This window comes from Podarcis filfolensis (genome assembly GCF_964270895.1).
Source record: "Podarcis filfolensis genome assembly, chromosome: 5".
Lineage (NCBI taxonomy): Eukaryota > Metazoa > Chordata > Lepidosauria > Squamata > Lacertidae > Podarcis > Podarcis filfolensis.
In genome coordinates, this window is record NC_139608.1 from 77,761,846 (window position 1) to 77,784,967 (window position 23,122).

The following is a 23,122-nucleotide window of genomic DNA, read 5'->3' on the forward strand; positions in this document are numbered from 1 at the left end:
AAACAGACTAACCCGTTCCAGATTTTAAAAACAACCCCTAAAACAGCAATTTAACATGAATTTTACTATCTAACGAGACCATCGATCCATAAAATGAAAGCAAGTATCAATGTACTGTACTATAAAATAAATAAGACAGTACTGTAGATGATAAAAATTAAAATTATTTTTTTTCCTTACCTGCACAGATGATAGTCATTGTTTGGATGGAGGGCTTTTATCCATTTCCGCAGTCACACAATCAATCAATCAATCAATCAATCAGTAGCTGAACTGGGTTCCACACAGTCACAAAAACAAATTAACCAAAAAAGCCTCAAAAACAAAAACGCAAAATAAATAGCAAAAACAAAAGTGCCAAACTTTATCTGTTCCAGAAGTCCGTTTGACTTCCAAAATGTGAGAAAACCGAGACGCAGCTTCTGATTGGTGCAGGTGCCCCGGAAACAATAGCCAATGGCCGCATTGGACATTTGGCTTCTGAAAAACGTTTGAAAACCGGAATACTTCCGGGTTTTCGGCGTTTGATTACCAAGGCATTTGAGAACCAAGGTACCACTGTAGGAGGTTTGGTTTTGATGTTGTATATGGAGGGGGGCTGTTGAAAAGAGGGCTAGAACTATTGTTCAGGGTGGATGAGGTGTGCCTTCCGGATGCTTATCAATGATTCTGGTTCTGACCTGCTCAGTGGTTTAAGCAGCTACCAGACCTTTACCCTGCTAAACTACAAATTGCCACCAACCTTCCACATATCTCCCCCTGCCCCCTGCACCAACACCTTTGCTTCACCCTGTGTTGGACAGTACAGGAACCAAGTCTCACAACATGTAATTGAAACGAAGCCTATAAACATGCACAATATCATTTCCTTGTATTCTGCTCTTGTTATTTGTAGGGATGACAGATGAATTCATTCTTGTTACATTTTAAAGCTAACTGACCTGATCTTTACCTCCCTGGCTAACCATAGTTCTCCCTTGGATTTCTCGCTTGTGGTTCGAGGACCCAAACCCTGCGCAGTGGAATGAAACACAAGGACATGTGATATAAGGTTAATGGGCAAGAAAAGGCCACAACTTTATTGATTACAGCAAGTGAAAAGGTATTGGCTTAGGCATTGGATTACGTCAGCTGACTCCACCCACTCGGAGAGGGGTGAGTCTAAAAAACAAAGGGGGTTTATTCACCAGTAGGTGGAGCCTGTTGATGCTAATCCAACTATAAGCTCTCCCCTGATGTCACCGAGGGTCGTGCCATGGCCTCCCGCCAAGCAGGCATCGGACAGAATACACGACCGCCGGATTCCTTTAATGGAATACCCAAAAATTGAAGGCACAGGCGATGGCCACACCTAGCCCTTCAACACCACAACACATTATTCCAATGCCTAACCTACCCACCAATACCACAAAAGTTGTGACGATTGCTACGAAGTAGGCGAAAAAACCAAAAAGCCTACTGCCAAATGGAAAAATTCCTACCAGGCCCCCCGGACAACCAGGGCGACCAACCTAAGGTCCATAGCAAGGCCAAAAGAAAACTGGAAACCCTGCTCTAAGGGAGTGGAGGGTGGGTGACTCGCGACGGGATGACGAAAAGTGAGGGCTGGAGGCTGGCACCGCAGCAATTTAGGCTGCTGTACACGCCCCCTTGAAGGCACCTGGTTGGATGCCTGGCTGAGGGCGTGGGCACCAGCCAGGTGAGTGGGAGGCCTGCTTGAGGCGGAGTCCGGCTCCCGGCCACAACCACTCCCCTCTCTTGCAGGGAGGAGAGTCTTTCTCATTTTACTCCCTCATCAGCATCATTCTGAGCTTAGTTATATCAGCACATAACTTAATTACAGTGGCTACACAGTGTGTCATGTCACATGGTCCAGGCAGGGTGGACATTGAAGCTTAAGAATTCTCCCATGCCCTAGCACATATAGTACATGAGAAATCAAAATGCACTAATGCATGTGTGACCAGGCTTTAGGGGGAAAGGAAGTTAGACTATGCCAGCATGACGTACTTTGAATCATATTTTTGTTTTGAAGATGACTAGTTTTGATTTTGTTTAAGATAGTGGTATCTGCCCAGAACCCTTGAGATGTGCCACTCTGCCAGGATATGTGGAATAGCTATGAAGAAATTCTATCTATATTGTAATGCATCAAAGGATTGGGGGGTGCTGCCACCTCTGTGGTACCTAAGATCTCCTGACACATGGGTTTGTCAGGCCAAGGTATCTTGGTCTGCCTTTGCTTGGGTTGCTCTGATCCCAGGAAGAGCCAGGGACCTCAGGTAGAAGAAACAAAGACCTAGCAAAAGAGGAGAGTAAGAGCTTGAGAAGACTGCAAAAGGAGAGGGTAGGGGTTAAAGAGCAGGAAAATTAGCAGTCGGGGGATACTGGGGGAAAAGAGAACACAAGACAGAGAAGTCTAAGCTGAAAAATGGGAGAGAAAAGAAGTGTACATGACTAGGAACTGTAGGAGAGAGGAAGGCTGAAATTTTGTTGTTGCTGTTGTTGTTAATTTTAAACAGCTTTGGCTGAAGGATTCTAGCAAATCATGAAAGCTTCTTACCACTTAATGCAAACCAACCCAAGGAGCGTTTGTTTCCATTATCAACTTGCTGAAATTATATTTCATGAAAAGGAGAAAGTTGTTTCATTTTATATGTGCTATCGTCATCTCACAATCAAACAAAACTGAATCAATCAGAGTAGGAATAAACAAGGAACTCATTTATGACCTAAGTCAACCAACATATTAAACTGGGAGATGAATGTTGTCAGCTCTTTTTTGTGTGCATAGTGTGTTGGAAATTACCCTCCACCCTTACAATAGCTAACATCAATAGAAAAAGTCATTTTAGGTGCAAAATTGCCCCTTCATTTTCCTTTTCAATCTGCTCCCAATATCTACATTCAATTCAAGTCTGAACATTTTAGCACATTAAGGTTGGCAAGTAGTGTTATTTGGGATTTTCTTCCCCATTAGCCATTACTTGCTCTTTATCTTACTCCTGTCTGTGCTATATTTGAAGACAACCATTTTTGTATGCCTTTCTAGCAAAGAGGAAAATAATTCAAGATGAGCTAAAAGACAAGATTATCATTTGGCACAACCTTGACAGAAATCAACCCTTCTACTTTTCCTTTTAAAAAATAAAACAGAATATTCTTTTCTATTACACACAACCACAGTGCTTCTGAAACAATGAAGACAAATAAGATAAAAGCCGTTAAGGTGTATATATTGTTGCATGCACCCTAATCTCAGTGGTGAGAGACTTCAGGGGTCCCAGCAAGTGTCTAGGGTTTGTTTCCTTGAACTGAAAGTCAATAGAGACTGTGGTGTCCTTAGGATATATGGTTTTATTTACACATACACACAACCTGAGCATAACATGGAAGAGCTCACAGCATTAACACACCAACAGATCTTGCGTCCCCATTAGTTTTCCAGGGAGACCCCCAAAGAGAGCCAGTCAAGTCCCTCTGTCTCCTACCAGTTCCCAGCTCCAAATCAGACTAAAAACAAAGGACTAGCTCTTGACTATTGTTCTCCTACTTCTAGCATGAGGTGGCAGTCAACCAGGTAAGAGAGGAATAATTCTGTGATAACCATTAGCTAGTTGTTCTTATGGCAACATGGCTAGTTCTTTAGTTATGAAGTTGGGGTGCTTAACCAACCTGGCAAGGGACACTATCAAAACAAAGAGTTCCCTTCTACCGCAATGGTTCCCTTCTACCGCAAACCATAACCTTACAGATACAAAACCAGAGGCTTATAATTGTATATTTGTTATCAATTCAATCCTTCTTAGGAAGGCTATAATCTCTAAAGGTGCCTCCAAAATATCTGAAATAAACAATGATTTTGTTGATGAATAAAATAAAATTTCAAATAAAATAAAGCTCAAGGGATGTATAGAAGGGATGGCATTTAACTGTTAATCACACAACTAGAATAATTCATGGGTATGTGGAATGAAGAATAGCTGCCAGAATGTAATACATCAGCCCAAAGATATGCAAAGCAATGCAAGCAGTGGAATGAACTTGTGATGGTTAAGGAAGAGACACTGCTTAAAAGTCCTAGACCGAGTGTAGATTGGTTCCTGATTTTGCTTTGTTTTTAATTATTCTACTAATAGTTTCTTAGAATTAGTTTACTGCACATTCTGTTGGTTTTGGTCCAGTTGGGTTAGGTTACTATCAGACATATTCCAGCAGGTCACCAAATTGAACTGTTAGTTGCTCATAGTGACTTAGGCTATGCACACAGTGTGGTGGAGAGAACTGGAAGCATCTCTGCGTTATTCACTTACTTGACCTGCCTGGGATAGGACCATTCTTCCATATGCATGCACAGCATGATTTTGTTGGGCTAGAAGTCACGCTTAATAACACGTTCCTTCACCTGCTCTTGACTTGAGCCTTCCTAATATATTCCAGATTGTGTTGACTCATTAGTATTTCACATCATTTTGTAACCCTTCTTCTGTGCCATCTCACTTCACCGATCCAGGAACCACACATTAAACAGCTTGTGAGCTAATATCATGCATGGATCTCACTTACTGGCTGTCTTGCCATTGTTGTTTTTTAAGGCAAGTGATAAACACTGTGGGAATTTTAGTTGTGAGTGATGAAGAAAAAAGGCTATTTCCCATAAATATGAGAAATGTTTAATCACATCTCACTATTTTTTCAGTAAATTCGTTGAAACCATTTAGGGAAGATAGCATTTTAGTATTATATGTGTAATTAACAGTATGCAATAAAGGAACAAATTATGGCCTGAATCCATAGAGCTGAAATTTAGGTTTAAGCAATGCATTTATGCATGTCCAGATGATGTTTTTAACACTCCCCCATCCTGCCATGCCATATCATTAATGGCTTTTGAAATTCCCTTCTATTTCAAAAACAGGTTGCCACACAACACAGGATGGTAGTGAGAAGAAAGTATATCTAAAGCTCTTGGGATTTGTTTCATCATTCTTTATATTCTGACCATTATTTCTGCACAGTCCCACAAAGGTGACATTATTGCTGTCATTCCATGGACCCTTATCTGAAAGTAAGCTCTATTGAATTTAGTGGAAGTTAGCTTTGAGTAAGCATGCAAAGGCTCAGGTTGAAGCTTCAAACACATTGTGTCAGCAATACGAGAAGATAATGGAAATGAAGCCAGAAGCCACAAGGCAAAATATGGTGCAGATCCAAAATTAAATTCATAAATTAAATTCATAAATTCATAGCAATTGGCGACATGTGGCTAAACTCAATAGAAGCCTTCTGCATTTGTGCCCATGTCCCATAAATCCATTCAAGAACAATACACACATACTGCTAGAGTGTGATTTTGACAAGTCATAAAACATACATCCCCATGTGTTTTCCCTCAAGAGCTATAAGCATAGTAGACGATATTATTCTCTACCCTGTGTAGGAAGTGGGGGGGGGGGCTTTAGATCAACCACCTGGGAACCTTTTGTCCACATTCAGTCCAGTCCTATGCTATATGAAGGAGCTGTGAGTGTCCAACAATGTCTAAAATTACTAACAGACTTTTGATGACGTAGACAAATGATTGATAATCTATCACCTAATAATAGCATTGTATATATATATTTTATCCTACTACCTACTTGTTTGGAATCATAAAAAAGAATAAGAAGCAATATTTTTTCCCTAACTATCATTCTCACTTTCTTCTCTGTAGTGGTTGTGTCACTAGGAGCTGGCTATTTGGGGCCAAACTGAAAAACATAACAAAACCTATGATTCGACCTATGAGGTCTCCAATGCAACTTTCCATCTATCAAAGTTTGGAGGGAGATTGCTCCCTAAAACCCAGAGTGATTAAGAAGACTTTGGAATATCAATTTGATTTTAAGGCTCCTTATAACCAAAGAAATGGGCTTAACATTCCAGTTCTAGTCCTGTAGTGTCTCCTGAAGCCAATAAAAATTTATTTATTTATTTATTATTATTATTATTATTATTATTATTATTATTATTATTAGTAACTTTTCTAAAAAAAATTAAAGGAAATCTCTCTCTCTCTCTCTCTCTCTCTCTCTCTCACACACACACACACACACACACACACACACAAACACAGCTTAAAACCAAATAATAAAACAAAAGTGAATACACATCATGCTAAAAATATACCTCATTAAAATAATCAAAAATTAAACTGACAAAATCTGCAATTAAGTAAAACCAAATTAATTAATGATAAGTAAAAACATCCCATCAGTTGCCATCAAATTCCCAGGAGCAGAGGAAAGTTTCAGTCTGGTGTCTATTGTTTTTATTATTTATCATCATCACCACCACCCAATAATATTCAAAGTACGCAGAAAATAAGGAACTAGAGGTGTGCACCCTAAAGGTGTCCACCTGAAATTAGTAGGTTGGGGAGAGACTCTAATTAATTTATGAGAATGATGCAACAGTATATGGTTTTGACTGTGACAATTTATTGTAACAAACTTAATTTCTGCCATTAGCACTCCACATACTAGCAGAGTTACCATGAGCCTGATTTCACTTCAAATGAAAATCTCACAGTGCCAAACACCACCACTAGCCTGGCAAATACTGTTCTTCCTAGTTTTGTCCTGCAAAGAGCATCTGTGTTCAAATTATATTTTATGACCTCGGGGATAACTGTTTGCAGTATTGATCCAACATTAAAGTGGTAATTTATGCACCCTGGTTCCATACTGGACTGCAGCAATGGTTTATTTTATTGACTTTCTGACTGCTCCTTGCATATATTTTACAGTTGTAGAGAACATGGACAGCAAGGTCATCCCAAACAACAACCATTTTGAGACTCATTCCTTTCTCTCACCAACTCCTGCCCCGGCCATTAGCTATCCATTTAAATCCTGATCCACTGTGTATTACTGCTGTGTCTATACAACAAAACATATCTTGGATCAGGCTGTCCATTTTGCTTTGGTTTGCTTATAATTTTATCAGCTGAAGCACTACGAAGTGTGAATATTTTGGTTAATAGAGGTAAAGAAGCCTTTAATGGCAAGTGGATGTATAGAGAAGAAGAAATAGTTTCCTAGAATTGACCCAGGCTTAGTTCATACATACAATGGAGGAGGCTGCATAAAGAGCCATGCTTGACCTAGGTAAGATTCATATTCTTATCTGAAGTTCTCTCTCTAACTGTGGCCAGACAGATGCAAAAACAGGGAGGTAGAGAGTAACGCCACATGTGAAACACAGTCAATGAGAAGCATGGCCAGCGAGCATGATCCTGCTCTCCTTTCACATCTATGGGAGAGCAGCCACTTGCAATTGGCGTGACACAGCCCAGACAGCTGACCACCTCATCTGCCCTTAGGGAGCACTAGGCATGATCGATTGGCAGAAGCACCGAAATCTATGGCAAAACTTTCAAATTCATGGGATTTGGGTTAGTGGCCGAAACACTTTCCCTTCATCAGTTTCCATTTAAGAAGATCAATTTTTAAGCTGAAATTTGATACAACACTGTTGTTTTCAAGTGCCATAAAATATTAGTTTTCATCCCTTTGATAAACGACTTATCATTAGTAAGCCAGCTGAAATCCGCTACATGTCCTCTACTATATTTTATTGATGTTAGACAATCTATTCATTTTGATGGGAAGAGATTAAAATGTGAACATGCTCTCTTGATTCAATTCTCCCATATCAATGCAGAAAGTGTCAAGAGACTAAATGCCATTCTCTAACATCAGCTTCTGGTTGCTAAGTATCCATCAGAGAAGCATCAAATTGTAATCACTTGCTCTTGGGACTGCTGCTGAAGAAATAGAAGCAGGCATTGTCTTGTTGTTAACACAGATAATAATGCTGAATATCAATTTATTTCCCTCTTTGTGGTGCCGGTAGCCTCATTTATGAACAGCTTTGCTTACGAAACCAAGAATTTTACATACCATGCCATGGTAGGATGCATTAGTGACAGGTTTATCTCAATGGGTTGTTCACAGCCTAGCTATGAAGATGCATGGAACACTTCCAATAAATTTCAGAGGAATTTCCTCTTATTTATTAGCTAGAACAAATGTCATCCAGAAGTCCAAAAGTTCCAGCAAAATTTCACCTAAGGCTGCTTTCAAATTCTCCTTGTTATAACTTCTCCATAGATTTTGGAATTCCAAATCACTTTACATTAGAAATTAACCATGGTGCTGTCCCTGTTACCTGACAAATAGTGGCCACACTTTGCTACATCTAGGCCATGGAAGCATGTGTCATGATACAATTTTGAGTATTTAAGGTCCTGCAATACTTTCTCCACATTGCTGCCACGTTCACACCCCTCAGTTCTCTCATGTCTTTCCCAAAGAAATATTATTTATGTGCACAAAAGGATTGACTAAAACACTGGGGGGGGGGGAGCAATCTTGCCATGACTGAAGTGCAATTGCACAAAGGTTCTTTTGTGCATCTTACCCAATAGGGTTGGTGAGCCAGGGTAGCACTGGAAGCTTCCATATTTTGGACCTAGATGTCCCCAGCCCACCTGAAGTTTCCCATAGTCAGCTGCCCAACCTTCTTCTGCTTCTTGAGAGAGAGGAAGAGACAAGAGACACTCAGGGCAGAGCAAGAGCTCCCCATCTGAGTCTGAAGCTCCCCACTCTAGCAGCTAACAGAAAAGGAAGCACTAAGGAAGGATACTATGGAGAATTTGGGGTGGGGGAATGTTTAAATAGGACATTTCTGTATGCAATTTGGCAGGCGTTAGCCACTCTGAAGAGGCCACTATACTAGCAAATGTCATCCAATTCTGTCAGAAGTCAGTGATTATGCAGTATAGCATTGTTGTTGATATTCTAATACTTCATGTGAGGCAAATAATCTATTTTCCCCCAAAGCAGATTTGGACTCAGACCTTAAGTTGAACTGGAAAGTATCTGAAGTACGTTGGGCCAATGTTTTACAGAGCAGTGCATCAGGATCTGAGCCAAATCTTGTCAACACACACCTCTAGTTTCTGTGATATCGCTCTGTATTATTGCTTGTTGCTGATTTGTTTTGCCTTTGTTGAAGAGCTCTTCCTTATTACATGCTTTGAGACAGTGTCCAGTTATTTGTCTCACGGAAATGCAGGCAGAACCCGAGCAAATCTTAACTGTAATTCCTCTGTGTAAATTCCTACCAAAGGAGAGTTCAATTTTGTGTTTCAATTTTGAAACTTTGAAATTGCCGTGACAGCTCCAGTTCTTCAAGCCTGATACTTCCCTTCTTTGTCCTCCTTCCCGCTTATCTTCTCTGTTGTCAGTCTCTATACTGTTGTGATTTAGATTGCAAGTTCCTCAAAAGAGGGGTATAGTTGTGGCACTTGGTAAACACCATGTACCTTTATGGGAGTATATAAATCATCGTCATCTTTCAAACATAAATGCTAGGAAAGCATCACTACAGGTTCAGAGACACCATCACAATAGTGAATACAGTTCGGTAATTATCAAGTATACTAGGTTAAATCAACATACTTCTGTCACTAGCATTTTTTTTTAAGTAGCAACAACAACAACAGTGTCTCTCTGGAACATTGGAGAGAGAGAGAGAGAGAGAGAGAGAGAGAGAGAGAGAGAGAGAGAGAGAATTTGTTGTTTTAACCATGTTATAAAGACTACAAATGTACAAACATACAGAGCGCTCACTAATAGTTCCTCATCATCCTGGGGGAAAAACAGCTATAAGTAGGGTGCCACAGGGTTCTGTCCTAGGCCAACTGTTATTCAATGTCTTTATAAATGACTTGGATGAAGAAATTGAGGGGATGCCCATGAAATTTACAAATGACACAGAACTGGGACAGGCAACTAATGCTGCATAAGACAGAAGCAGGATTCAAGACAACTTTAACAGATTGGAGAACTGGGTCCAAACTAACAAAATTAATTTCAATAGGGACAAATATAAGGTTCAACACCAAGGCAGGAAGAACCGGCTGCACAAATATAAAATGGGGGACACCTGGTTTGGCAGTAGTAAAGGTGGAAAGGATCTAGGGGTCTTAGTAGTCCACAAACTTAACATGAGTCAACAGTGTGATGTGGCAGCAAAAAAGCTAGTGCTATTTTAGGCTGCATCAACAGAAGTATAGTGTCCAGCCAAGGGAAGGAATAGTCCTGGCTGTTCTGGCTTGTTCAGACCACACTTGGAGTACTGTGTCCAGTTCTGGGCACCACAATTTAGAAAGGATATTGACAAGCTGAATCATGTGCAGAGGAGCACAACCAAGATGGTCAAGGTCTGGAAACCAAGCCTTATGAAGAATAGTTGAAGGAGCTGGGTATGTTTATCCTGGAGAAGAGGAGACTAAGAGGAGATATGATAGCCATCTTTGAATATCTAAAGGGCTGTCACATGGAAGATGGATCAAGCTTATTTTCCCCTGCTCTGGAGGCTAGGAACCAAAGCCATGGATTCAAGTTACAAGAAAGGAGAATCCAATTAAAAATTAGGAAGAACTTTCTGACAGTAAGAGTTGTTCCAACAATGGAATGGACTCCCTCAGGGGGTTGTGGACTCTCCTTCCTTGGAGGTTTTTAAGCAGGGGTTGAATGGTCATCAGTCCTGGATGCTTTAGTTGAGATTCCTGCATTGCAGGAATTTGGACTAGATGACCCTTTGGTTCCCTTCCAACTCTACATTTCTGTGATTCCATAAAAAACTCTTTCTAGCTATAAACTCAATTTCAGTGCCGTTGTGGGCAGGGCAGTGTATAGCCAGCCAGGGTCAAGCCTCCTTGTTCCTCAGACCAAGAAGCAAGACTGAATTAGAAGACTGAATTATAGAGGTCATGAAGTTCCACCAGGCCATGCCAGAGCTTCAAGGGAGATTCCCTTCTGGTTTGGTTGGTCACCCTGAAGGTCTACCCCTTTGGCCAGTTCTGGGTGGTAAACATAAAGCTGGAGCCTTATCTGGATTTTTTCATACCAGCTACTGAAGACCTGCTGTGGGCTATGAGCCCCAAGCTATTCACACAATGAAACAGATCACCATAACTTCCATGCAAGCTGGGCTTTATTACTACCTCTCCCATCACCATGAAATTATAGATGCACTTAGTATTTTGACTTTTAGCTATCGTTTTGGTTTACTTTTCTATTAAGACTTTTCCTGCAGTAGGAGGAAATGTTTACAAAGAAGAAAATACTAAAGTATATTTTGAAAATGTCTCCGGTTTACTAGATATGAAATGTTAATTTTTTTGGCCAACAGTCATGTTTGCATGTGAATACACACACACACACACACACACACACACACCTAGTTTAATGAAAATCATTCAAATAGAACCTTCCTGTACACTGCAAGAATTATCACAAGGGGGCATACTGAAACACAGTCACTTATTTTAATCACATTTGGCATGAATAAAACTCTGGTTAACGTAAGCATTTTATCTCTCCAGAGGCAGAGATATGCTGGCCTTTTAAAAGCCAGCTCATCAGTAAGGCCAACCTGGCAGCTGCATCGCTTTACTTGAGGGCTAAAGGACTTGGAGTATCAAACCACTTGCAAAGTCAGCTCTGAACCCTTTCAGACCTGGAGACCTAGAGTGCAGGCTGGTCATGATGTTTTGGCACATCATCATCCTAGTAAATCTTGGGAAACTGGATCACAGCCTGTTCCTTCCAGGCTGCTATTGTCTCACTGTAAATTTGAAACAAAGTCACACTAATGCTGGAAGTGTGGAGCTGGCCAAGGTTCTGAACTCCCTTGGCTTACTACAATGCCTTGAGCATTGTGCGTTTGAAACCATAGATAAGTCCAGCTTGAATGCACTTTGTTCAAACAGATTTTATGGTCCTTTCCATATCTGCTTCCCTGCTTGCATGCCGGTAGCAGTGGATTCAGATGAAGAGTAACCAGAAGTAGGGGAGCTTATGGGATTCAGGTCTTGTCAGTCCATACTAGGGATGGAGGAGAAAGTAAGCCAGTCTACATTTCAAAGCAAAGCAAGCAAATTAAACAGACGTGGACTTATATGCAGATCTGGATGTGCCTATCAGTTAGATTGTGCAACTCTGAATTTTGCAATGCCATCTACGCTAAAAAAACGAGTGCTTTTAAAATGAGACTGAACAATCCTATATGTGATTGATCACATATGAAAATAAATGGAGCAGAAAAAGACTGATCCATCCATCCCTAGCCCACATTCATGCCACCCCCCACCCCCAGCATTTCCCTAGTACCCATAGCTTTTCCTGGTTCTTGCCATTCAAATGCATAGGCTATTTCCTCTACTCTGTTAAATGAATGCTAAATTATGCTGATTGAAAGTGACTGCTTTACATAACCCCTCATAAATAGCATAATTCTAGTTCTAACTTCCTGTCTAACCTTCTAAACTTCTGTTGCTACTGCCATTTTCTCTGTGGAACTGTCATGTTGGTTTCTTGGTGTGTGTGTGTCTGTGTGTTATAAAAAAACCAATTTTAATCTGCTACTTAGTGAGTCACAGTACACAAGAAACCGGTAAGTCCAACAACAACAGGCTCACTATATTATAGAGGCAGATGACAGCAAAGAACAGTTGTTGTTATGGACAAGAATTCCAAATATGTCTTGTCAAACAGTTTGGTGGGCTAAGCTTCAGCCCACCTTTGGCCAGCTGAAATGCCGCTCCAGTAGGGATTCCTTTTCCTTTCTCTGCTATTCCTCCCTATTGCAGGTTTTCTGACAATAGTATTCATTTATACTTGTGAAATTTTTGATGCTGCTGAGGGGTGCTGAACATGCTCCTATGGCATCATGTAGAACATGCAGCCTATTAGATGCAATACAGCTCTATTTACAAACAAACCGAGAATATATGGCTAAGGTTTGTTGGCTTGGATGTGAAGCCCAGGGGAAAGACAAGTTGACAGGACTTATACATCAGCTCCAGAAGCCTCTTTCTAGATTAGAAATTAAAATGATTCCAAGTGACAGTCTTCAAATTAAGAAGGAATATGGAGTGACAAGGAAGACAAAATGCCTTCTGAAATTTCAGATGTATTTTTGTGTGTCTGACCCAACCCTTGCAGCAGTTAGTATTCACATTCATATGATATCAAGAAGACAGAACAAGAAAAAATAGCTAGAAAAAGAAAACTTCTCAGCTGCTAGTAAAATTTGTAATTGCCACCTGCCAGGAAACTTGATAGTGAACAACACAATAGTTTTCTATTAAGCACTGAGTACATTAAATTGGCAAGATGGTCAATACAACATTTGTTGTAATTGCTACACATTGTCCAAGATGGGAGACCTCTTGCTGCAAATTATCACATCTCCCTTTCTTATTTTGAAAGCCTAAATGTTAACATCCAGAGAGAGACCCACAATTCTAACAATACAGCCATGCATGGCACTGAGCTAGCATGCTTGAGAAATAAACAGCATTAAACTTTTCCATTTGCCATGCACATAACTCTGGTCTGATTCTCTCTCTCCATATGTACACTTGATCATTATAATTTTTAGTCATGCATTTCCCACCCTCTCAACAAATTGGATAAGAATCACACAAACCAGGCTTCCTTGTGTCAGCTGCTCACACAGAGGGCCCAGATTACACTGGAAGGTAGGAACTTTGAGTCTTGTAGACAGATGCGTGTGTCATTCTTCAAGCAAACAATGCCAGTGATCTCCTTGGCTGAATGTATTCAAAAAATGACCAAACAAAAGTATGTGTGTAGATATGTGGTTGATCAGCAGAGAAATCACTTAACATGTCCACCCAACTGCAAGGTGTGGATGCATGCAGAACATTCCTGTCAGAGCTGGCACTCATGTACAATGCCCTGAGCTCATTGAAAAAAGGACCCCATGCAAACATACTACACACATTCAGGGGGCTTTCCGTCTTACTCTGCATTGTATACATCATCTTATCAATGACAACCATTAGGGATTTCTCCAGTTACTTGAGAATTGGATTGCATCTGGCACGGCCACATATCCCAAGCTCTTGAGAAGGGGAGGGATAAAGGACAAAATAAAAATATAGCCAAACAAGCCACGTACCCTAAAGTGCTGACTTGTTCACCAAACTTCTGGTCAGCAACTAGTTTCTCTGAGGGCTGCCAGGAGAAAGAAGTGCTGGTAGGAGATGCAGAGCCCCTATCTTCATAGCCTAAATGGACCTGTCAGCAAGTTCTATCATCCTAGACACCACTAAGTTGGAATTGTGGGAGGGAGAGCAGGCCGCATCCCTCAAAGGGATAATATTTGACCTTCAGGTCTCAACCCATAATTTAGGCACAAAAAAGGTTCTGAGTTTGGGGGAAAACAGCAAGTTTGACAACACTGTTGGGTTTTATCAGTAGAAAGCCATGCAGATACATTTTTCTATAACTAAATTTCATGTAAGGTATGTGAGAAGTTATAGCCAAGTTCACCAATATTAAAAAAATGTGGAAGTGCTAAGTAGCTCTAGGCATAATTATCCATTTTTATATAATTGTAGGAAACCTGTGCTTCATAAATATTAATTTGATCTATTGTATGCTTGTGTGACTGGTTTTCTATAAATGCCAAAAGTGTAGTAATTACCACTCAGAGTATTCGTTATTTATCTGCTTTCCAATTTGAGCAATTGGAAAGGCCATTTAATCATCAAGTTACACAAGGGGGGGGGGGGACATACATATAAAATGGGCATGGCAATTGCTCTCTGAGGCCCATTCTAGCTCATTGTACGCCCTCACGAAATAAAATCTTTGGTGTGCATTTTGAGAGTTGGAAGCAGAAATGAGGTTCCAAAAGTTTCGCAATCTTGGGTGAACTTTAACAGGCGCTTCCAACCTAAGCTGTATATGACCAGGCAAGAATGGAATTACAAAACAAATAAATAAAAAATAAGATGCGGCAAAATATCCTAGCTATGTATGTGTATTTATTTATTGACTAAAAAAAAAAATCTGTATCACCAACACTGAGTATAATGGTTCAAATTCTGATAGGGATAAAAATGTGCTTCTGCTCATGTCCCCCCATCACACACTGTATGACAGGATTAAGGAACCAGATCAAATGTGGTCAACACTCTACAGGCCATATTTGACAGGACACATGTCTCTCAATCACCTGATGTCACATCAGGTAGATTTGACTCCCGGCTGATGCAGCGTGGCTAAATGTTAACAGCATTGGAGCAAACTGCAGTTGCAAAGGAACAATTGGGAGCATTAGAACGTGCTCCCAGCTGTTCCTTTGCAGGGCTGGCTTGTATTCTGCAAGCACATTTTAAGATTCCTGATTGTTCCTTTCCTGTGGCACTTTTACCTGTCCCTCACATGACACCAGGTGATCAACCTGCGAGCGTGACCCACAAAACAGCTTCAAAGGCCTGGCATTCCTAATTAGCTGACAGATTAGCTGTTCACCATTCGTGCTGCGTTAGTACCTAGTGACATGCTCATGCAAAAAGAACTCTACACTGGAGTCCAATCTGAATGCCTCTTTGCAATAGGCAAGTCCCCATATGCATACAGCAGAAAGCTGCAGTACAGATACACATTGCACAGCACTTTAGAGAGTTTGTGTTTGTAGCTTTATCTCCTCTCCTCTCTTTAGCAGCAAAGACAGAGAGCGCCAGAATCCCTTACTTCTCTCTCTCTCTCTCTCTCTCTCTCTCTCTCTCTCTCTCTCACTCACACACACACACACACACACACACACACAGAGCAAAGCCTCTCTTGCAGTGCAAATATATGGGATGAGTGTACATGGGGAGTAGACCTGCAATTTATTAAGAACACTGGCAAACCTCAGTGCATTTAAATTCCCTGTATTTCTCATTTCAAGGTATTCTAAGCATGTGAACAAGACTTCACTGATTGCTATACAATTTCCAGAGGCAGCTTTCACCCCATGCCATATTGATAACTCTGGCCATGAACCATTAGCATGAGCATGTGCCAGCTCTTCAAGCTTGCTGGCTATAACTTGTTCAGCAGGTGCTCCCATTGACACCTCCTTCCCCACAAGCCATTTGTTTTCAAATTCCTCTGATTTATTCATTTTTCATTTAAAGTAGCTTGATGCTCGGCACGGAGAATGGCTAACCAGGAAAAGGCCACCAAAACGCAGGTGCACTCAATGAATTATGGTTTGTATAACAATTTTATACTGAAGTTTGCAGCTAATCCAAAACTAGTCCCCTTGTTCCTTTTCCTTTCTACTTCCACTTTTTTATTATTTTGGAAAGCAAAAGGCACCTCTGTTTCCTAGCACATTTTAGCACTTGTCCTGAACACATTTCTTTTGTTTCATTGTTGTGCTTCTCAGTGCAGAGAGATGTCATTAAGGAATATGAGAATGCAATTACTTGCTTCTTGTTTTGCACCGCCACGACCAATTTTGGCACCACATGTGTAGTTTCTACAGCTATGTTGAATATTCTCTAATTTTGATATTTGAAAGTAACACATGCAACACAGCTGAAAAATGACTTTCCAAAAAGCAAACCCACTTTATCAGAGGTTTGTGCTGTTTCAGTACTGGACAGTGCTTTTTCCCCTATACCGCTGTCATTCCTTTGAGTATACCGTAATTTCTCTTCTTTGCTCCTCATTTGCCCACACAAAGGCTGTGCTGACCAATGCAATACTATGCCAATGTGATAACCCTGGGCTGCATCCAGGGCTCTCTGCCTGCTAGCCCAAGGGCTGTGTGCAAGGGGAGGTGTGAGTTTTAATCTTGTGCAACAAAGAAAACCAATGCAGCAGCTGTGCTAGCAGAAACTCATTGTGTACCAGGTTGCACATTCTATTGCCAGCAACCTGCTTAGGTGTTCTCTTGTGCAACAGGGTCTTGCTGGTGCAAAACAATTTGTTGCATTGGGTACAACCCATTGTGTCTGGTATGATGTCATCACAGGCATTCCAACAAAATTATGGGGGTGCCTTTGATTGCTGGTTGAAGCAACAGGCTAGGCAAATAAAGCTGAGGATTATGAGAATGAAACAGAGGAAGGAAAAAGGCACCAAGATTAAGCAGCTGCCACAAGAACAACAACAAAAAGGTATTATGTAGCACGGAAGCAATTCAATCAGTTGGTGGTGAATTAGGTATTTCTTTGAGGAATCTGTTCAGCTAGGTGATATCTCCAAGGCTGGGAAATACAAGTATCAGTTGATCATGCTTGCCTCAAAACAAGGTGAGCTTTCCAACTAATGACAACTTATTCCCCACCCACCCCCAATTTTACATGCACTCAATTATACGCCCATTCTGTCTTGTTTTCCTGCATATTTTTTTAAATGCATGAAATAAATCACATTTAAATCTATTAATTTTGTATGTTTTTCTATGCACCCCACCCACTGAAATATAACTTTTGAATGCATTAATTCATTGGATTTCTAAACCGCTCTGCATCTGACAATCATGAATGGTATACAGCAATGCACAAAAACCCTACATTTAAAAAAGCCCAGGGAACTCTAATAGTCATCTCAACAAGCTCTGAGTGTCATCTACAGCCTTGCTGTTTCCATCTCTCCAAAAGGCCTGAATGGAGAAAAACACTTCACAATTATGGCAAAGAGACAGTACAGTGGTAACTTAGTAGTTGAATGGCTTGGCTCCCAAACAAATCAGCTCCCGAACGCCGCAAACCCGGAAGTGAGTGTTCCGGTTTGTGAACATTTTTCGGAAGTCAAACGTCTGACGCAGCTTCCACAGCTTCCGATTGAGTGCAGGAAGCTCCTGCAGCCAATCAGAACCTGCACCTTGGTTTTCAAACCGTTTCGGGAGTCAAATGGACTCCCGGAACAGATTAAATTTGAGAACCAGGGTACCACTGTACTGCATTTCTAATGGGAAGGAATTTCACAAATTGGTAGAATATCACCTTAAACTGGGCAATGCTACCAGCCAAGCCTCCTTCACCAATCTCAAACACCAGCCTGAAACATACAGGGAAAGATGACCTGTCACATATTTAGGTCCCCAGCCATTCATGGCTTTGTTGAACCCTTAAATTGGGCATAGTAATGTATAGGTAGCAAGCACAGCTCCTGCAGGATCAGAATTATATGGCTTGGGATGCTAATGGAATCTCTTCACATTCAATAAAGGGAAAAGGCTACAGGTAGCAAAGTTAAAATGTACTGAAATATATGCAAATATAAAATATACTGTGCTACCAAATAGAGATTTTCAGTATACACATATATCTCTTTCATCTTACTGACATGGCAGAGGGATTCATTTTGCACGCCACCTACAGCCCTTTTATAAGTCATGTGCATCACAACCTGTTGTAGCAGATGATGGACAGTTTCTAACAATGCTCTGAATTGCCTAATAATTTTATGCAACATAATTGTAAGTCTCTTGCCTCTGCGTCAGCCCTTGCTTTGGCCTCCGCTGAATACAAATGAAGAGGGAAAGAGCTTTCGCTGAGCTTTATGGCACATAATTAAACTCCTCTGCTACATAATGCACAAGCAACACAAAAGTAGCATTTTGTTCAAAACATAACAAGGATGAATCTTAACCAAAATATTTTAGCTCCTTTCTGGCCTTCCTCACCTCCTACACAAAGTTGCAAACATTGAAATTTTTAAGCAGGGTTGTTTTAAGCAGAAATTGGATGGCCATTTGAGATTCCTGCATTGCAGGGGGTTGGACTAGATGACCCTGAGGGTCCATTCCAAGTCTACAATTCTATTATTCTATGAAACAGATCGAGAAAGGAATGGCATCTAAGGAATGCCAGACAGCAACATCTGCTTTATAAGGTAAAGAGACTGAGAATGTAGCTGCCTTATCTTCATGTTTCAAACTGTCTGAAGCTGGGAATCACCTCCCAAACAGTTTGGTGGAGGAGTCATTGAAATCAGGGTCTTTGATGTTTGCGTAGATCCTCTCTTCACTTGATAGATACCTTTATTCTTTGTGCAAAGGAGCATTTCCCTCCAGAGTATCACTCGTCGGATTTTAGAAATGGCATCAGGACCAAGCTTCTGTGGGTGTGAACTCACACAGAGTAACCTAGTCCATTGGAGGGAATTGAGGGTGGGCATTTAACATCACCAAATGAAACAGATGAAATATAAAAGAAAGAAAGAAATGCTTACCGTATTGGCCCGAATGTAAGACTTACCCGCAAATAAGCTGCACCTTTAGAATTCAAGGCTTGTTTGTGGATGTTGCCCGCCTCCTGGCACTACCGCCCTGAATGGGGGATGGCTGGCACTCAGGGCCCCAAGCCGGTGCTCAGTTCCAAGCGTGCTGCGTGCCCACCTCCCGACATTACCGTCTCCTGGCACTCCTGGCACTACCTCCCCAAGCTGGCAGCGGGGAAGGCTTGGAAGTCGTGGGTGGGTGGCACACCATTGTCCCACGCTCCCAGGCTGCTTCCGGGGGGGGGGAGCTACATCGCTTTGCTGGTGGACTTACCCCTGCACCCCCAATGGCCCTCCTGGAATATAAGCCACACTTTAACTTTTCACAATCAGAATTTGGGGGGGGGGGGAAGAGTGGCTTATATTTGGGCCAATATGGTACATTCAATGAAATGTTGTGATATTGGGCCTTAGGTATCTGAGAGACAGAAGCCCCAGGAACAGGGCCTGAGGGAAATTTAATAAGTAGTGTGGGGGAAGGTTGAGCTACAAAGAAATGTAGGAAGCCCCACATGCATAATAGCAGTTAAGACAGATGGAATCAGAGCTGACTGTTGTACAGGCAAAGTCCAAGCCTGACTCAGTCAGGGAAAAACCAGTGGGTTGCCTTGGAGCTTGGAGTCTAAGGACCTATCCACACTTATTTTTCCTTCACTCTCTCCACGTGTGATCAGTGCTTTAAAGCTCTGTGTCTGAGTGCCCTTTCCACTGCCCCCCAGCACTTTCCCCACAAAATCCCACTCTTTAAGACTCAAACTCAAATTGACGTTTGCTCCAATTGAGCACTAAACAGCAGGTTTTTTTTGGGGGGGGAGCATGGGAGGACACAGAGCTTTAATGTTGGGACCATACCTGGAAAGAACAGGACAAAAGTGTGGATAAGCCCTAAGAGCTGTAGGTGAGGGACATCATAGCCTTTCAGTCAGAAGCTTAAGAACATACGGAAATGCCTTCAGGATCAGGCCAATGGCCCATCTAATCCTGGTCTCTGAGCCCTTGCCTATTGTGAATCTGATCACAAACTGCCCTGGACCTGTTTCTTACCTATGCCATTATTTGCTCACAGACCAATTGAGACATGACCTCAGACTGTCCTGTCCCTGCCTCTCACCTGCCTTTTGGCTTTGGACATCCAATTACTCAGACCACAGTCTTGGATTGACCCTGGATACTGCTTCTGCTTTGGCCCACGTTGATGTTGTCTCTGGCAAGTACCCTAATGACTCTGGCAAGAACCTACGGGGCCGCCTCTCCTGGTATGTCCCACGAAGGACCTTATGGTCTTCAAACAAAAACATATTGGAGGTCCTGGGCCACAGGGAGGTTAGGCTGGCCTCAACCAGAGCCAGGGCTTTTTCAGCTGTGGCCCCAACCTGGTGGAACGCTCTGTCACAAGAGACTAGAGCCCTGCAGGTCTTGACATCTTTCCGCTGGGCCTGTAAGACAGAGCTGTTCCACTAGGCCTTTGGCCAAGGCACAGTCTGACCTCCTCCTTTGGTAATCCTCACAGAACTCTAGCCCAATGGTTGCCATTAATTTGATTTTGAATTGATTTTAGAATGCTGTGCTACTTTTATTGTTGTTAGCCGCTCTTAGCCTGGCTTCGGATGGGGAGGGCGGGATATAAATAAAATTTTATTTATTTATTATTTATAACTCAGTTGGCTAGAGCATGGTGCTGATAATGCCAAGGCTGCAGGTTCGATCCCTATATAGGACAGCTGCATATTTCCTGCATTGCAGCGGCTTAGACTAGATGGTCTTCAGGGTCCTTTGCCTTCCAACTGTACAATTTGATGAGTCTATGATTCAGGAACCTTGTGAGAACAAGACACCATTCTCGACTGTTGCCATTTTATAACCACTAGGGTTATTACATTTAGAGACTTTATCCATCACACAAAACACAAACACACGCAGAATAGAGCAAAACTCTGGAATCTAGACATTTTAACTTAAAATACTGCAGAGCTGTTTCCCCCCACTGCATTTCAAGTAGCATTTGCACATGCTGAATACAGCAGAAAGGGGATAGGGGTATCCTCACCCAACGCACAGGACCTGTTTCCCCATACCTGCAACACCCTCCAAACCACTATTCAAGGAAATTGTCCTTTGCACATGTGCTGTCATCTGCACATGCCCAATGACTGTCTTAACTGTACACACCTCAGCTGAACCTTGGCTTGCATATATTCAAATCAGATGGAAGCTGGTTTGAGGTAAAATACATCGAACAGGAGAATTTCTCAAGAAACTCCAGGATGCATATGGATCGAGGCTAAGAGAACATGTACTTGGCTTCAAACCCCAGTGATGGGAGTGTGCTGGAGCTGGACTAAATGGTAATTTTTTCACAGCCTGTGGAATACATCCTTGAAGTGAAGTTGATCCACGTAAGTGCCCAACCATTAACTTCAATTGGTTTACTTATCTGCTGCATTCCTGCCTCCAAGAAATTTTAAAACACATAAATATACTAATTTAATTCCATGACAAGTATATAGGGCACATAAATAATGAGTAATAGTATTTTATGGACTCTATATAAGTGTATGCTAAGATTGACCCTCTGAGTAAACATAGGTAAATTAATAACTTCTTTTATCGTAGGAAAAAATAAAAATAAGCCTATCTTGGCACAGCTTGCAATATTTTCCCCTCCTTGTTTTGGTCTCTGATTAATTTTTCATGGGCCTTAAATTTCCTCAGTGCATAAGATTAAGACCTGCAGCTCACCTTCATTTATGCCAGAGCTCACAATGCTCTGGGCATATGATTAAACAATATAATCACTGGCTAAGAAACTATGGGAGGCTGCGAGCTATAAATAAATAAAAAAAAAACTCCTTCAGACTTTGGTTCTTCTTACACTTGCAAGATAGGAACAGCTTTTTACAGAGACCCTATTCCTCTGACTGTAATCCGTTTTAACTGTTTTTAATTCTGACTTTTAAATTGTTGTAAACTGTCCTGAGACTTGCTGGTGGTAACAACAACAATGGCAGCTTAATATCCAACGATCTTAGACTTCAATCACATTGTTTTCAGGTGTCCTGTCCCCATCAGGATCGGAAGGACAGAAACACCCTCACTCTGCTTTCCATGATGGGCCAGTTCAGGCTGAAAATACCGTCCATACCAATCTTCTAAGCTTGCGACAAAGAATAAGCAAGTCTTTAATGTGTTCTCTTAGCTTAGAATCTGCCAAGGCTTGCAAACCAGGGGGCATCACTTTCTTAAAAATGGCCTGTGAGCTGTGTGTGATGGATCAAGACACATCAAAGAAGTGCTTCAGTTAAATGTGTTGTATAATTCAACAGGGAAATCAGGTACAGAAAATCAGGACACTACAGCCCCATCTGGTGGCACAATGTTCTATCACATATACAACACATATACATTGCGTTTTTGTTACCAGTATAGCTAAGTGATGGGTGATAAGCCACAATTGTTGACACTTTCTAAGATAAGGGACAGTCCTGTGGCATGAGTGACGTATATTAAGAAAAGGGAAACATCTGGCAACCACTATCCCACAGGACAATGTGTTAATTAAGCAATTTACTATCTTCTCACTTGACCTTGAAAATAGAAAATCACACCAATACAGCAGTTGCTTTTCTTGCTATGCAGAGAAGAACGGAACATTTGCACCTAGCTTTTAACATTTGGTTGCTAACTTTAGGCATTCTACGGGCATATGCTAAACTAAAAATATAGCTATATACCACTTCAACTGTCTTATCTTTTCAGAGTAGCAGAGAAACAGTTTGAGCAAACTTCAGCCTGACCATTAAATGCCACCAAGGAAAACATTTTCTGAATTTTCTACACAAGTTAATTAAAGCATCCCTTTGTGTCACACATATATGCATATAATACCCCTTCACTCCTTCCATTATCTACAGCAGGCTTTCTTATTGTAGTCGCCTTTTTGAAAACTGTATCAAATGTATTTATTTTTTTTA

General features: G+C 41.3%; 1 protein-coding gene across 2 annotated transcripts in view; it reads right to left on the bottom strand.

Annotated features, from left to right (window-relative positions):
• The window catches only part of NRG3 (neuregulin 3), a 577,425-nt gene that overhangs the window by 285,057 nt on the left and 269,246 nt on the right, over positions 1–23,122 (bottom strand). The gene's annotated exons all lie outside the window — the stretch shown is intronic.